The sequence below is a fragment of the Festucalex cinctus genome, chromosome 13 (genome assembly GCF_051991245.1).
Source record: "Festucalex cinctus isolate MCC-2025b chromosome 13, RoL_Fcin_1.0, whole genome shotgun sequence".
Taxonomy (NCBI): Eukaryota; Metazoa; Chordata; class Actinopteri; order Syngnathiformes; family Syngnathidae; genus Festucalex; species Festucalex cinctus.
In genome coordinates this window covers 5,725,843-5,739,458 of record NC_135423.1, presented here as the reverse complement: position 1 = coordinate 5,739,458, position 13,616 = coordinate 5,725,843, and positions in this window count along the sequence as shown.

The window sequence follows — 13,616 nt, the reverse complement described above, 5'->3', positions numbered from 1 at the left end:
TATATTGCTAACTTAAAGTGATACCTTACTTAGCCATTTTTGGCAGTCAAACATTAATATTTTGCCTATAATAAATTTGATATTTTCATTATTTTTCACATACAATTAGAACCATTAAAAACACATTTTGCAACTTGCTGTCGACTGAAAATGACATCACAAGGGCTCAGGTAACCAATCACAGCTCAGCTTGTGAATGTCACATGACCAAACCTAGAAAACAGGTGAGCTGTGATTGGTTACCTGAGCCCCTGTGATGTCATTTTCAGTCGACAACAAGTTGCAAAATGTGTTTTTAAAGGTGTTAATTGTATGTGAAAAATAATGAAAGTATCAAATTAATTATATTTATTAGAATTATTATAGCTTGCTCTCTTTAATGATGTAATGTTAATGGTTGAACATACTTGCCGTTTTTGAGGTCTCCTGAAAAGTGACAATATTGGAGACACAAGGTTTCGGTCCGACATGATATGATTATATGTTTTTTATATATGTGTATATAGTGTCCCACAATTTTTGTGGTATGAAACGGGATTCGCTTTAACACCAAAATAGAAGAGTGTTGCTTGCGAGCGCATACTCTCGCACGTGAGCGTTTCATTTAAGTGGGAGAATTTTTCATGAATCTCATACATCACGCCGCGTCCTCATGCCTCAATGAGGAGATCCATTACTCTGTCAGCCGCGGCGTAACCGGCCAACAGGCTTGCACACACACACACTTTCTTTTCCACGGTGTGAAAATTCCCATTACTATTATTATTATCATTATTATCAGTATCAGTGGTGCGTAAGTAATGATCCAGATGTTAAACATTAATCAAACACATTGGCTGATGACGTGACAGGGAGAAATTAGCAGGTGCAGCAAGTGATTAAGGCTCACGCTTGACATGTTAACACTTACTCACACTTCCTGGGAGTCTGACGCTGTGGACATGATTGGCCATGCAGTTCCATGAGTAGATTAAATGGGGCAGATAAAACACAAAACTTTTCTGAGCCAAGGAAGATCTGGAAAAAGGTGCGGATGCATGAATTTAGTCGCACATTTTGATTACATCAATGGCGGTCCAGTCTTTTACTATCCATCAATTCTGTATATTGCGTGGAGCAGGACAGAAACGTAAACAAATTTGGGCCTATGAAAAAACCATTACAATTTTGATGAGGATTTGGAAAACGGTGCAGATGCGGGAATTTAGTCGCACATTTTGATGGCATCAATGTAACACTCAAATTCAATAATTTCACCATCCATTTTGTATATCGTTTATTAATAAAACAATAATGTAACTGTTCTGTACCTAAACAATAAGCCATTCCGATTTTGGTAAGGATCTGGAAAATGGTGAATTTAGTCGGACATTTTGGTGACAGAGGTGGAACGTCGTGAAAAGTCTATTTTGACATACAAAAAGGTGTAGAAAGTACAGAATAGTTTTCTAATAAAATGCATCAGAATACTCCAGTAAAGATACCTTTTAAAGGTAATTGTAATTCCTTACTTCCCACCTGTACCTAATATTGGGGCAGGTGTGGGTGTAGGTCTACACGTGAAATGTCAAATGTCAAAAGGGTGTCTGGTGTCAGCCAGACTTGCTCCTGCCTGCTAATGTCAAGAGGCGACGAAGCGTCTCAATACTCCGCTTTTCTATTCAACTTTTTTTTTTTTACGAACCCGTGTGTGTCTATGTCTGTGTGTGTGTGTGTGTGCTCTTTAAATGCCGTGTATGTTTCCTCCCGCAGGACGTACAAGTCAAAATGCGGACAGGAGGGAATGCGAGAGAGTGTGATAGTCTGTCCGAGTCGGAGGGGTGACACATTCCCCGTGTGTGTTTTCATCCTTTTCGCACCCCCCAACAACATCAGGTAAACTTGACACCCTAGATTGAAACAGTGTAGTTTCAATCCCATCGAGTGGATGATGGGACCTGAGAAGGGCAAAGGTGTTGACTGCCGAGTCATTTCGACTTGGTCAGCTGTCAGCGCCGAGAGGAAGCCATTAGGAAGTGTGTGCGCGCGCGTGTGTCAAAGAGCGAGAGAGACACAGAGACTAAAACTAGAAAGTAAAGCGTAGACCTCCACCAAGGTCAAACATACCTTTGAATGAGCGCCAAACCTTCATGGATACCCACTTGCTACATAAACAGTACTTAGCAAACGTATTAGCGCAGCTCTCATACTGTCAAGGGAGCGTCCAGTATCATAAAATGCTTTCATGTGGACTTTTTCAATTAAGCTGCCCACATTTTACAATTTTGAACAAAAATTATAAATTTTAAACCGAATTCCCCTTTTAGGCTTTAAAAATCATGACCATCAAGCTGTGAGCGTGTTTCCGCTAAAGGCACTAAAACCACGCCCTGCTCATTTGTCAAGTGTCAAACAAATACGACAAATCTTTCTGATGCCAACACAGCCCTACACGTTTGAGCTTCAAACCTCCCAAGGCTGAAATTTATCTCACCAAGTTGGCGCTGGGCTTTTCACACCGTGACGAAAGGCGCTAGCCACTAGCTAGCTCACAAGCTAGCTCACAAGCTAACAGGCTATAGGCTCCTTGGAGCTGATGCCGTGGTTAGTCGGCAGGGTCGTCCGCTGCGATAACTTCTCTCTTGGTGTTGAGTTGGCTTGTGGGTGCACAAAACACCTAAGGAAAAGTCAACCCTTTGTTAAACATGGTGGCATGCGTACAGCCGGAGCACATTTCAGTGCTAATACTTAAAATTCTAATACTTCCTGCTAGTTATATACCTACATTGCTTTGCATTCCAACATATTACAGAAGCCTGAATAACACAAAATACATAACACTTGGGAATATAAATAAAAAACACTAAGCTGTTTTGTAAATTGTGGCATCCTGGGACAATTCAAGTCATAGTCGCAGCTAGCTAGCTAGCTAGCTACCTAACGGCATGCTGTAGTGGTAGTTATACGTAATTAAGTAACTTGCAATTGTGCAGGTTAAAATCAGGAAAGTCATATTATTAATATCTCCATCTTTTAGAACTAAATTGCGGCATGTTTTCAGCGCTGTTAACGTCAAACATGTACAATGTAGTAAATGTACAGAACTTTGAAGCAAATCTATGAATACAAAAGAGTTTCTAATTGCTGGCGGACAAACCATTACAGAAAACTTAAAACGTCTTTTAAAAATGTTCATTTAGGGCAGCTGTGGCATACACCTTCCACTGGGAGCTGACCTGATAAATCTAATAAGCACTTCAATTGGACTTTTTTTCCCCAATTGCAGTCATGCATTATTTAATAGGAAATTAAGAAGAAAAATTACTTTTGTCCATTTGTGCAACAATAGTGTCACATTTCTTTGCTTGGCCCAGGTTCCACTCATTCATAATAATTCTGAAGCAATAAGAACATAAGGAACTGATAATAATAAGAATAATCTGCCATAAAACAGAAGGGAAACTTAACATCACTTCATCATGTCAATTAGTGCTCACAGTGTGACCACTTTGAAAAAGAAGCTTCTGCACGTCTGCAAGAGTTCACAACCTTTCAGAGTTTCAAGTCTGGCGCATTCTCCAAAGACTGGTGATCCCTAAAAAGGATGCTTTCATGACTTCCTCGCCCTCTTATGAGTGTTTTTATTTAAAAAGATCCTCTTTAGTGAAGCCATGTCACCACACCTTCTTTTTGTGGTCTAGTCAGTCCATAGATCAAGATGAGGTCAATTTACCAAGCATGATGCACTGGTTTCCGTCCAATATGAAAAAATAAAAGTAAAGTCAATTTGCAGCGATAAATATTTGGCCCACAGACCCCTGGGGGTTCAGGAACCTCAGTTTGAGAACCACTGACGCTAGCTGAAACTGTTCTGCCCTTTGTTTTTTTCATGAAAGTTAAAGTTTGAGATTGAGGGGGGAAAGACCTTTCCATGTTGTGCGTCCTGGCATGTCTAAAGCATCTCTTCCACCCTGCTTACACTCCCTACAAGTCAATGGAAAACATCTGCCTGCGATCTCAGTGTGCCCAGTTCGGTTCAATCCAGTTCAGTGCAGTCGCTCGCTTCCCATCTACCGCTCCCATCTCTTCCAGCGTCCAGAGCGCTCCCTCGCGCCCCGTCCCCGTTTTGAAAAGGTGGGGCCGGGCTGCAGCTGAAAAACAAAGAAGAAGCACATGAGAACGTGTTCCTCGGCCACATGTGGAAGGCTTCCCCTTTTCCTTTGGCTTCCATTCGTTTAGTTTGCCAAAAAAATAAAAAAAAATCTCCCTCGGTGACGCTGCACTTTGGCTTCTCACTGCTCAGACAAAATAGAAACTTTTTGGCAAACTAGACTGGACCCCTAACCTCAAACCTAAATCTCCAATCCTAATTTAACCTTAGCCTACCCCAATTTTAACTCACCTCACTCCCTATTCTAAATGCTAATGCTAACCTTCGCCAAACCTCCTCTAAACACAATTTAACCTAAACACTTTTACCTAAATCCTGAAGCCGGTCTTGAACTAGCCTATCTAACACCCAAACCTACCCGAACCCAACCTAGCCCATCACCTATCCCAATTAAGGATATTAAAGTAGAAGTCAACCATAAACATTTCTTCACAATAAAATGGAATATGTGACCTCACTAGTCTAAACATGACATTCTGATTAATATTGCGTTATTGGAATATGAGTTATGTAGCAAAATCCAGCTGTTTTTAATCCATCTCAGGGGCGGCCATTTTGCCACTTGTTGTCGACTGAAGATGACATCACAGTTGCACAGGGCTCGGGCAACGACCAATCACAGCTCACCTGTTCTGAAGCTGAGATGTGATTGGTTGGAGCAAATCATTGTCATTGTCACTTGACAGCAAATGGCAAAATGGCCGCCCCCTGAGATGGATTAAAAATGGCTGGATTTTGCTGCTTAACTCATATTCCGCTAACGCAATATTAGCCAGAATACCATATTTAGACCAGTGGTGCTGCATAGAACATAATCTTGTCCAAAGAGATTTTTTTGGATTGACTTCCTCTTCAACACTAACTTATTAAGATCCCAAAATGGTGGGCGCAGAATTGAATGTTCACACACTCTAACAGATTGACTATTGAGCTATGTGAGCTAGCTTTAGCTTGCACCTGCCTTTCAAACGTGCTACCGAAAGGTGCAACATTAGCCGTCACAATTCATCTCAAGTTTGACAACCCTCACCCCTAACTCAACCCTGACGCTAACCCTAATCCACTGGGAAACCCCCCCAAAACAAAAACGTGCAATTCTAAACATACTTTTTCCTGCTAGCGCTATTAAATCCTGGTGTCACAAGCAACCAACCAGTCAACCAACACTTCCAGTAACCTCCTTCAGGGAGGTCATAACGGCTGTCGAAAATGACAAAACCTTTTCAGTGGAAGTAAGACTCAAAAACGTATTTTTACCAGAAGAGGTGAGGTGTCTGTCACGGGTCAAGCGTAGGTGTGAGCCATCAGGCGATGGTGACATCAGATTTGTTAGTGGGTACGGCGTAAAGCAATAAGACACGTACACAGAGGAAGTATTGCTTCATGAGCCGAGGGGGGCGCCGTTACCAATAGTGTGGGCGTACACTGTGGCCACGATTTGTGTGTGTGCCAGTTGCAACTTCCTGCCTGCACGTTGACCAACATGCGGGCACCTCCAGTCCAACCCATCCTGTCTTTCGCCTCACTCACTTCACACACTCGCCCGCCTGCTTGCTTCTATGCCAAAACGATTATTTTGTTTCAACATCTTCTTCCCAAGTATGTTTTCACAAACATAAGCAACAAATTAATCTGTATTACAATAAACAATACAAAATGTATTAGATATAAATGTTTTGGTTTTATAGGTTATGCTTACACTTAAGATAAACATAAATCAAGCATGTAATATGAAAGAGTGGTTTAACTTACTAAACATTTGGACTTGGAGTATTTTAAGCGTTCACTACAAATTCACAAATCTCTACCAAAGAAGTGTGGCATAAACATAATCAGTAAATCATAAATCAGATTACAATAATAATGCAAAGAAATCTGTGGTTTTGTTGCTTCAACTTTTTGTATTTCAATGTTTCCTGTTTCATAGACTTCTCAAGGACAGCTTATGTAAACATTATACAATAAACACAAAATACAAGTACTGTATATATATATATATATATATATATATATATATATATATATATATATATATATATATATATATATATATATATATATATATATGGAAAAAAAAAAATATATATATATATATATATATTTTTTATATATATATATATATATATATATATATATATATATATATATATATGAAAATATATAAAGCTGACTAAACTGCCGTAATGAATTTTTTTTTTTCAGCCTTTGTGGTTTGAAAATTGAAAAATAATACATTGCAATGTCAATTTGAATTTGATTAATTGTGTAGCTCTATTTGTCAAGATTTGGTACCGGGGTAATAATAGTTTTGTATTTTTAATTATATTTTATTTTGACTTCAATTAGTTTTATTTAATTTTAAGAGCAGGTTTGTTAGTTTTTATTTTTTTGGAAATTGCTTTGTTTTAATTTATTGTTTTTTAATTGGTTACAGTATATATTTTTTTTCATATGGAGTGTTTATCAAGTGCTAGATAAAGAAACTCACCAAGTATTGTGCAATGAAGTACAATTCTCAAAAAACGGTTTGACCTTACTTCTTCTGTACAGCAATACCAAAATAAATACTTTTAAAATCAACTCCAAAAGCTCATATGTGATACAGACAAAGACAAAAATTAAGAACTTTTTTTTTTTTTTGTGCTATAATTATAAAGTTTCAGTTTTAGAACCACAAGATGTAGTTTCTGTTATCAGGTTTTTAAGCATTTTCTTTTTGATTTTATTTCATTAACGGAAATGCTTTTAAAACCTTAGTTTTTCGATACTTTCCGTTCAATGTATACTCTATTTACGTTTCAACTTCTTACATTGGACAACATATCTGTACGTTCTACTGGAAATTCGTCTCAGCGTACAAGCGCAACAGTGCGCAAGCTCAACTCACAAAGTCTCTTCCAGTAATTGGGTGCATCCAGAAGCCCGCACATTGACAAACAGACTTCTTTTTTTGGGACATCATCAATTAGTCATGAGCAGATACTGGAAGCGAGAAGGGAGACGTACTTCAAGAAAGCCAAAACAAACGCTTTACTGGATCTTATTGCACATCGCCGTGTGTGTGTGTTTTTATGGGAATACTATTTCAGTGGTTGGATTTAAAAAAAAAAAAAAAAAAAAAATCGACAATATAAGAGCAATGAATTCAAACCTCATTATGATGTCATACAACTTTCACAATTTAGTTCAAATTGTTTTACCTCACATTAGCTTCTTGTATTGGAAAAAAATGCTATCAAAAAAGAAGGAATATAATGAAAAAAAAATGTTAATTTTATGTAATTAAAGTAATCTCACCAAAAAATTGTATGGCAATTAACTTGTAATATAAGAGAAAACATAATTTTATGTGAATAAGGTCATATCTGTAGAAGATTTTGTATAGAATATTTTTGAATTGTTTCATTGCATTACAACACAAATTAATTGATTAAAGTTGTACTGTGTTTAAAAAAAATAATTGTATGTGAATGAAGAAAAAAAATCGACTTTGCTATAGTGCTATTTTGTGTAAATAAAATGTAGTATGAGAAATAAGTTCAAATTTTTATAAAGCGTCAAATTTCATGTAGTATTAACTAACTTTATAAGAATTAAGGTGTAATTTTATGCAATTCTGAGGTATAAATAAATAATGCAAATGAAATACATACTGCAATTTTATGAAAAAATAAAATAAAATAAAATAAACGCCAGCATTTTTACAAGGACAAAGCCGTAATATTATTCGGGGGGGAAAAAAAAGTTACTTTACAGAAATAAATTCTGTTTCCTATTTTTGTGAATATTTTTTTTTGTCGTATTTCTGAATAATATGTGGACAGAAAACCTTTAACTGTAATTAGTAAGGATGCAAGAAACCGAAGTTCAGAGGCCAATTAACTACCTTTGTGGAAGTCAATCGCATTGAACAAGACGTCATGCTTAAGAAAAGTGTATGATTCACAACATGTGAAGGTGAGGCTGAAGCACTTTTGTTCCTGGAACAACAAAACTAAAAGTAAAATACTTTGAAGGCGCCTGACGGACTGTAATGGAGAAGGATAAGGGAGGTGTTCCATTACTGGCTTTGTGGTTTGGGTTACACGTTTCCCTCTCTGTCATATGTCCTTATATGGCAGCATTAAGAGAAAAAAAACATATCAGGGACTGAGAAATGAAATTTTTAATGGAGACTCTGAGTGATGTCAGTGTTGACTTGGAGACAGTCACAAGAAGGAGTCATGCCATATCAGCGACACGTCATGATTCGTCCATATCCTTCGAGCAACATACCAGCCAGTAATATCGCAGCTTCAGTTGAATTTATAACGACACTAGCGTCACCATCTTAAGTCACGGCTGAGTCTACAGGTGCTTCTCCACCAACAAGCCCAGGATCTTTAAGTTCTGGGTAAAGGGAGTTCTTGGTTGTAAAAGTTCAGCAGGGAAATTTTAACTCATTCACTGGCAGCCATTTTCACTGAAGCAACCCCCCCCCCCCCAACCCCCCCCCCCCAGCTTTTACTGGATTTTGCAAGGCCCACAAAATAGTGTGTTCTATTGCTATAAAAACATGGATCCTACCAAAAGAAAGATTAGTCTCTTCTTTCATCAGGAAAAAAAAAGTATATTTCTGTTTCTATATTTGTATATTTCTATCTGTTTTGCAACAATTAGCATTACAATTTAGTTAAGTTTCATCATTATTCACAAACCTGTTGAAAACACTGGGGAAAAGATCTTGTTGCAACATAGCCCTGGCTGATCACTTATACTCTGTTGCCACCTGCTGGTCGTTTTTTTGTAATTACTACCATTGCTTTAAACGACCTCTTCAGGTCAGAAGCTGCATCAAAGCTCTTGCATAGAAAACAAAACAAAACAAAAAAACATGTAAACATGTTTTTGGGAGAGAAGGACAACGTATTAAAAAACGTATTTATTAGTTTTTGGGGTTGAATGAGATAATTGTGTTTCCACAGCATCTTAGAGTTATTGGTAATTAATTCAAATGAGTTTGATGATCCCAGTCAATGTAAAAACAACACCCCCCCAAATTTGACCAACCAATCAGCCGTGGTTTTTGCAGCCCGCCCCCCTCAAAGTACCAGCCGAGCTCAGCAAGACCCTAGTCCCGAGAAAGTACTTGAAAGGCCCCTGGGGAATTTAATTACCCTGGAAATTGTTGTTGGTGGAAAAACGCGCGACCTGAATTTTAACCAAGGTAAACTGAAAAGTTCTCCAAACGTTCCAGTGGTGGAAAAGCCCCTTACATCTCCAACGCAAGATCTCTGGTATAAACAACTCACAAACCTGGCTGAACCCGAGTATATACGATGCTTAGCATGCAGCTAGTTGGCCCCCATCGTTTAAAACTGGGAGGCATAAAACTGTTACTGTGTATTCAAATCTTGGCTCAGTCAACCTCAAAGTCATTTTAAATCCAAGCTTAAATTTGGCAAGTAAAACCCAGTAAACCTCATACACACCTTCTTAATCACTTTAGATTCATATGCTTATGTTTGTTTGTTTTTTTTGTTTTTTATACCTTCAATGTACTAAGTATATTTTCGTTGTTGTCCGTATTTATATGAAGATGTCTAATGAGGTGAGCCCGATGTTTATAAACACTATTTGGATTTTCTGATCTCACCTGTGAGCGTTCTCACCCCGGCTTTGGATTCACTTTGATGTGACGCTTTTTGAGGCGGATATTTCCTTCCCAACTCCAGACCCAAGCGTCCGTTTTTTTTGTGAAAAGGCAGAGTCGTTGCACATATGGAAGTAAGCACTTGTGGGTTTTTCATAATACTAAAACGAAAGGGCGATTGTGTAACCCATTTGTAGATTAGGAGCCCATTAGCCTCAGTGGATGCGCTGCTGTTTGGATGGAGCGTAAACACAAAAGACAGAGATGGTCCTGCATGTCCTCCCTTCCGATAACTCACGCACAGGCCGCCGAAACGGGCCCCCGCGATTGTGCGCGTTTGTGTGTGTGCCCTCCGCTGGCATCATATTATCTATTTCCTGAGTGTACCAGCTGCAAAATCTCCCCCCCCTTTCTTGCGCTTCTCTGGCGTTCCCACGATCTCGCTGTGAAGTGTTTCTGTGCTGAGTCACCAGCGCGGTGCCCCCATCTGCTGTAAATATTCGGACTGCTATCAAGAGAAATTGCGCAGAAGTGCAATGCTGAACAATGTCATATAACAGGAAGTTAGGCGACGTAGGGATTCAAGGATGGTTTATTTTCAAGTTGAACGATTCAATTCAACTTGATTCAATGGGATTACGATTCTATCCGATATGGTACGACTCATTTTGTCAGTTAGGTTATTGTGGCATTTCCCACATACGTCTCTAAAAAGATGATTCGATATGTATCTCGATATGTTTGAATGATTTGGTTCGATTCAATGCATATTTCGGAATCAAAACCAACTCAAATTTAAACCGTTTTTTGTTTTTCGTCGTATACGAAAACCGATTTGGATTTCAAAATCGAATGGTTTGAATTGCAAAACGGAATCATGACATTTTAAGATAGGGATGTCCCGATCACAATTTTTTTGGACCAGAGTCCGAGTCACCTCATTTTGAGATCGTCCGATTCCGAGTCCCAACCTCGGCATTTTATTAAGGAATTTTTTTTTTTTTTTTTAACGAAACTACTCCAACATCTTATATATGGTGAGTGGACAGTGGTTAAATTAAGTCAACGTTTTAAACCCCATTTTTTGGCACATCAATGAGTTACTCAAAAGGCTATTATTAAAAAAAGTCATAAAAAAATACAATAATAATAACTTCATATATTTATACGAGTCCTGATCGGGAGTCAAATTCCGATACCGATCGAGTCAGCAACCACGTGATCGAGCCCGATTTCCGATCACGTGATCGGATCGGGACATCCCTATTTTAAGATGCACCATCACTAAATGTATTGCGGTACATATTGCACATAATAATATCAATCGAAGTTCCACTACTTCCTACTTGTACGAGCACGGACGACAACGGACATCTTCGACCCGCTCTGCCCCAGTTTTTTTTTGGCAGCGGCCCGGCTTTCCGTGCCGAAAGTCACGTCGCGGGGAGAGAGAAAGAGAGAGAGCGCGACCGGGGTTCGAGGGCAGGGGTGGGAGGGGAGGATGCGATTAGGAAGGAGTAGGCTTGGGGGTGGGGGCACACAAGGAGGAGGACACAGGAAGTGGGGACAGATGAAGAGCCAGGAGACAATGTGATGCACTGGGCTGCTGAACCAGTGTGGGAGGAGGAATGGGAAGGGTGGAAAAAAAAAAAAAAAAGCAAGCAGAGGAGACCTGATGGGATTGGAGGAGGGAGGAAGAGTGGTTAAAGGAGCAACAGGGTGTGTGTGCATCTGGCACAAGGAGGCAGGAGAACGATAGCGTGGGCCAGGCTGGCCGGACGCGAGTGTTTGTGTTTGATTGAAGAGGGATGTGAGACGAAGACCCCTTGCTGGCTCACTGTTACTGGAATGCTGCCACATGAAAAGATGGTCACGGACACGCACACACATTTGCACACGGATTTTGTGCAGTGAGAGCGGAACACCAGCAGAAAGGAAGCGGCTGGTTAGGAAAAGATGCTGGGGGCGAGCGTTGAGCGGAAGGGAATCTTTATCTGAGAGCCGTCTGCTGATGTGCTCATTAAAATTGAATTAATGTGCAACCGAACTTTAAATATCACTGACCTACTACTACTACTTGCTAGCTAGTATGTGGGAATATTTGAGTTTTGACTAGCATTTAGCAGTCACACTCGGGTTTCACTTCACTTTTGTTGGCAGCTTACTTCATTTTTGTGCAGCATAACAGCTAAATGCCGCTTCACCATGTTTGCTTTGAACTCTGGGTCAAGAGATTTTTGGGCTTATTTTCAATTTCATTTATTTTACATATTTATGAGCTACATTTTTCAGTGATTTACAGACCAGTAGCAGAACTTGGGGTTATTATAGACCCAACTGTTTTGGGAATGTATCGTTAATTTTTATTTATTTTTTATTTTTTGAGAGAGAGAGCTCAGAATTCTTCATTCGGCAGTCTTACTCATTCAACATATCATGATTGCGCTCTCTCTTTTTTTTTTTTTTTAATTAATGTGAGTATGTGCACATTTGTGTGAGTGTGTGGGCGCATGTGAATTCGTGTGAATTTGCGCTCATTAGTTCACCTGAAACCTAATTTAAAAAAAAATCCCTTAACCGGATACTTCAGATAGTTCAGAAGGTCAGGAGACCAGAGGAAAAATCAAAGGAAAGAAAGATGACTCAAAGTGAAATCCAGCACCGACCGAACACCACCTGGTTGCCACCCACATGGTTACAAAACCAGAATCTTACACCGATCCCAGAAACCTCTAAATTCCAACAGATTAGCGGGATCTCAAGACCAGAGGGAAGGAAAGATGAAGCAGAGTGAGATCCACTGATTCAGCGAGCAGTGGGAGGGAGAAGCAAATTCTGTTTGAATTTCAGTAGATGCTGGTGTGATGGATCTTACAAAAATAAGACAAATTTTACTAAGAAGAAAGTACTTTCTCAAAATGCACTCATTAGCGCCCCCTAGAAAGGGTTTAAAAAAAAAAGAAAAAAGCCAGAGATAACAGTTCCAGCGGGGTTGTTGCTTTGTTTACATCCAGTACCTCGATTTCGGTTCGTGTGCGTAAGGAGGAAGTGAAGGCAAAAGAGGAGGAACTAACGAGCTGCCATGACGCTTCCTCACTAACGACGACGATAACGGCCGTCTCGTTTTTTTAGCGAGGTGACGCGAGTGTCAAGGCCGCAGCCGTCGGCCAAAAACAGGAAGAACCTCGGCTCACCCTGTCAGCGCTTGTTTGTGTGCTACCGGCGTGCCCGGGGGGGGGGGCAAGAGGGCGGACGGACAGATAGGCACGACGCCTCTCAGGGGTTCCCATCGCCACCGACAGGAGACATAGTGCAAGTGGTTATCAGTATAGATGTGGTTAAAAATAACACTCATTTAGGAATTGTTTTGTCTCGCAACAAAAAGAAAAAAAAAAGTACTTTAGTGCCCTCAAAAGTCCCTGCATCGACAAATTGGGAGCATAATCTCTCATCTGTGCATCCAACAAACTCAATGGCAGCTCTGCTTACCTTTTGGCTTTGACATGATAACTGGGCGTTTCTACATAACGGTGCGTCTACATGATACTGGTTACAGCCAGCGTAGTATGACAACCAGACTACGGTTATCGCTTGAAAGTGGTTCTGGATCTTCACCCACCCTAGCTTGTTGTAGAAAATCAGTGTGGGGGTACTAGTTATTATGTAAATTAGCCCTTTTGTTTCATAACAACCAGGGTTATTATAGTTTTGGGATTTTCATTGTAGTTAGTTTTTATTTCATTTTTTTATTTAGTTAGTTTTAATTAGTTTTCAGGGTGGTTCTGTTAGATTTTATTAGTTTTAGTTATTTAATAAATGCTTAGTTTTAGTTTA